Source organism: Nannospalax galili, unplaced genomic scaffold (genome assembly GCF_000622305.1).
Source record: "Nannospalax galili isolate Female #2095 unplaced genomic scaffold, S.galili_v1.0 scaffold95, whole genome shotgun sequence".
NCBI classification, from domain to species: domain Eukaryota; kingdom Metazoa; phylum Chordata; class Mammalia; order Rodentia; family Spalacidae; genus Nannospalax; species Nannospalax galili.
In genome coordinates, this window is record NW_008342393.1 from 9709019 (window position 1) to 9713680 (window position 4662).

General features: G+C 39.5%; 1 protein-coding gene and 1 pseudogene across 4 annotated transcripts in view; both read left to right on the forward strand.

The window, feature by feature from the left end:
• The window catches only part of Stxbp4 (syntaxin binding protein 4), a 177926-nt gene that overhangs the window by 136332 nt on the left and 36932 nt on the right, over positions 1 to 4662 (forward strand). The gene's annotated exons all lie outside the window — the stretch shown is intronic.
• Positions 1491 to 4662, forward strand: part of LOC115071299 — an 11789-nt pseudogene continuing 8617 nt past the window's right edge.

A 4662-nucleotide genomic window follows, 5' to 3' on the forward strand; every position in this document is an offset into this window, starting at 1 on the left:
CCAAAGAAGTCCCTTTTTTAGATTTTTTTACAGAAGAACCAACAACAATCTTAAAGGAAATGAAATAATTATTCAGTTCAAAGAATACTCTTTTGGGACTTACTGTGTCCAAGGAAGATTTAGAACCCTCAAAAAGCTGGCAGTCTAGGGAAATGGAAAATAAAATAATTAAGAAAGTAATTACTGTGCAAACTTTCAGAGATTAAATATTTTATCTATGGTACAAAGTGCAAATATCATTTTGAATAATGAGGGCAATTATTCTAAGATGAGGAAATGTTTATACATACAGAATGAAATATTTAGGATTTGGGCTCTGAGCAGTTTTTAGTGGCAGTGATGGAGCTGAAGTCAAGTGAATGGGAGAGAATAGAAAAGTGTCATCATTTAAAAGAACAGAGAGATAAAGGATGCAAGATTGAAACTTTCTACAATCATAAACAACCATGACCTCAAGAAAATCTCTCAATATGAATTATTTTCTGTATACCCATTTGCAATGGCTGCTTAGGTTCCCCAAGGAACAAACTTGGTAAGCTTAATGTCTTAATTCACTTTAATCCACCCACCTGTTGTCTCTTTCTTTGATTTTTGCTTTTGTCGGCTACAATAGAGTTGGTATTTTACCCTAGGCACTCTGTGACAGAAATATAAAGTCAAATAGTTGCTTTGTCAACCACCCTGCATCAGGGGTGGCCACATATCCCAGTTCTGGTTAATAAGATATGAAGGAACATATGCTTAGAAAATTCTCTGAAAACTTAGTGGACAAGAACAAGTAGAATGGGAACAACACCTCCTTTCCTTCCTTCCGTTTGCCTGCCTTCCATGTGAGCCTTGGGGACTGTCTTGAACCAAGGTAAACTATGTGTGGATTCCAGAGTAAAGAGATGAAAAGAACCTAGGACCTTGGTGTTATTGCATAGCAGTTTCCAGGCTCCTTAAAAGGAACATCTGTTTGTTTGTCCCACTTGTTAGATTTTCTGTTACTTTCACCAAAATCATTCCTAATTAATATGCCAATTTTTTTTCAAGCTCTCCCCAGACAGTATTGATTTTTTTTAAGGGTCTGAAAATAAGTCTTACTTTTTGGGATGTGAATACCCAACAAGCCATTTTTGAACATTTATGACACACCAGAGCCCAAGCTGTGTACCTCAAAGTGATGCCATGTTAGGTAAGTCATGGTCATTCACAAGAAAATCATTTTTCATAGAAGATTGGTAAAGGCTGTGATAGAAACTGGTACAGACCACATAGGTACGGTGGGTGGGCTGGAATCTACCAACTGAAAGAGGATGTGAGGAGGAAGTATTATTTAAGCTGCTACTGGATTGGTGAGCAGAGGATTGCAAGAGGATAAGAAATAAGAGAAACTCTGTGGACTTAACTGCTGGAACAAAGGCAGAGATGGGGAAAGGAGCATACCTGAGATAGAAAGAGCAAAGTGGCAGAAGGAGCAGAAATTACTTGTTTTAGCCAGGTGACCCTCACTGCTGTTGCAGCAGATGAAGAGGGAGAACATGGTGCCCCTGCACCTCTCTTTCAGGCCACAGAGTGATGTGGCCCACAAGCAGCCTTCTGTGTTTGAACAGTATGTGGCTGAAACCCTATCCAAATACGTCCAACAAATTCGGGTGACCTGCTTCAGTGAATTAGAAATCTGTATCTATCCTGAGGGAGTCATCCAGGCTGACTTTTCTGAGGGATCACGCCAATGCACAATTCATTTTTGACTGACTTGAAAGCTGTGGATGTTCCAACTCAGCAGAACCTGCTGTCTCTGCACTTCAACTCCCAGATCCCTGTGAAGACCTAAGCACATGCGCTGATGCCCATTTAGCCAGTCTCCATGCACGAGGCTGCCAACTGGTATGAGAGAGAGATGTTGGACATGTTTGGAGTTTTATCTGCTAACCACCCTGACTTAAGCAAGATCCTGACAGATAATGGCCTTTCTGGAGAGACAGCCCCCTGCCCCGGTTATGTTGAGCTAAGCTAGGATAACAACATGAAGCAGTGGTGGCTGAACAAATGGAGTTGGCACAAGAGTTCAGCAGGCTTGACCTGAACAGCACTGGGAGGATTTCTCTGCCTATGTCAGTCCTGAGTGTCTCGGGCTGAAACCAAATAGTCTCAAAAGGTATATGTACCCTAGAGAATGCCTTATCTATGATGATCTGTGTAAATAAACTCCAAGGTAGACTCACCAAAACAATATTTCTAAATATTTTATTTATTATCTTTAATGAATGTATATGAATGTATTGCCTGCATGTGTGTAAGTGCACCTGTGTTGTGCAATGCCTGAGAAAGTCAGAAGAGGGCATTGGATTTCCCTGGAACTGGAGTTATGGACAGTTGTTAGCCACCATTTGGGTGCTGGGAATTGAACCCAGGTCCTCTGCAAGAGCAACCACTGCTCTTAACCACTGAGCCATCTCTCCACCCCCCAAAAGTTAATTATAATGAGGTCATCTAAAGTTTGTTCTATATTGTCAACTTACATATTTAAATATATGAATTTGTGTGTTTATGTATGACTTTATAAGAAAATTAAAATGTTAAAATTATAAGAGGTTATTTAAGAAAAAGTGTTTGTGTTTTTGATGCACCTCAGTAAGTTTTGAATTAGAATTGTCTTCTCTAATCATTAAAATATATCCTTAGTAAACATCACCTTGGGGACTGGGGAAATAGTTTAGTTGGTAAAGTACCATGCAAGCAGAAGGACCTGAGTTTGGGTCCCTAGCACCACCTAAAAGCCAGGCAAGGTGTCCATCTGTAACTCTAGCGTTGGGGGCCCAGAGACAAGTGAATCTCTGGAACTCACTGGCCAGCCAGCCTAGCCAGTTGAGCTCCAGGTTCAGTGTCAGACCATGTCTCAGACAATGGAGAACAATGAAGGAAGACACTGGACATCAACCTGTGGTCTCCAGATGCATTATCACATGACCATGTGCATAGCCAACACAACACACATGCACACACACCCGCACACCCAAAAATTACCTTAGAGTGTACTTGAAAATAGGAAACTAACTTCTTTAATAAGAAAATTTCATTTAGAGATTTCATTCATTCCTGAAAATATGTAATTTCTATTTCTTGTTTTTATGTTGTCTCTTCAATTTTTTTATTGATTGAGACAAATAATATTAAAAAATTTGCTTAGATTCCTATCCACTGGACACTATGCACTGTCCATGGAACCTCCTGTCTAATATTGCCTGTCCTCCCGCTAAAATATATGTAGCTTTTCATTTCAGCTAAGACAGTTAATCCAAAGGGAAAGGCACACTCTGAGGCCTTACCAAAGCTGCATATGATGATGTAAAGATAAGGGAAGAGTTGGCATGTGACTCTTGGAATGGTTGACTAACCCCTTCAAAGCAAACCAATATGTAGAAGTAAAAGGCCTTACCAAAGCTGCATATGATGATGTAAAGATAAGGGCAGAATTGGCATGTGACTCTTGGAATGGTTGACTAACCCCTTCAAAGCAAACCAATATGTAGAAGTAAAAAATATATATAATATATATTATAATTGCTTTAGTTAACATAAATTATCAGTAATTATCACTGGTCAAATGAGAAGTGACTTGTATTCAACTTTTTTTAATACAGGTTCCCTTTACTAAGGGCTGTCATAGGGAGAGAGAAAGGGGGAAGTTGAAATGTTGGAATGAAATATTCCTGTCTAATATTACAAGGACAGACAACCTGACTACATACATATATCAGCAGCAACAGGGATCTTAAGAAGGGGGAAGGTAAAAGAATGAGAACTATGCTATTAAATTCCAATGGGTCTTACTATTCTAACTGCATGCAGTACTTTTTGATGTCTGTGGATACCTCTTGTTTAATAATGATGGCCACTACTTCAAGTCTAGGTATGCGTCTGTTGAGTTGGCCCAAGGGCATGACTAGAAGATCCTGGGCCTGGTCACCATGGGAAGATCTAATCATAGTTAGATATTGAAAGGATAGTGAGGTCCTGTGATAAGAGAAGATATAGAAGGAACAGCAGCTGAGGAGGACAGAGCAGCCATGTACAGGGTCAGATGACAGGGTTGGTTGACAGGTCAGAAGGTTTGTAAATCAGGAGATCAGCTGAGGTATAGGATGAGTCAGGAAACTTAGTCTGCAAATAAAGATATGTGTTCAGACTTCCTTTGGCATGGTGCCCGTTTACATGCTATTTTGGAATTGTAATTCTTTAAAAGCATTTGAAGAACAGAATCTGATAGGAGCAGTCATAAGCATTCAAAAATAAGACAAAATGAGATGAATTATTATAGGAACACCGTTTGCCTCACAGCTTCACAACAGATTTATTCAAAGTGCTGAGGTTAGACATCAAAACAAGTTTAATTCCTTTACACTCATTGGTAAATTTTATTTCCTGAGATCACTTTCATAAAGAAAAATATATGGGCTGGATAGATGACTCAGTGGTTAAGAGCACTGGCTGCTCTGGCAGGAGACCCAGTTTCAATTCCCAGCACCCACATGGGTGGTTGACAACCATCTATAACTCCAGTTCCAGGGAATCTGACACCCTCTTCTGACCTCTGTGGGTATTGTACAACATGGGTCCACTTATGTACATGCAGACAATATACTCATACACATAAAATAAAAATAATAAAATATT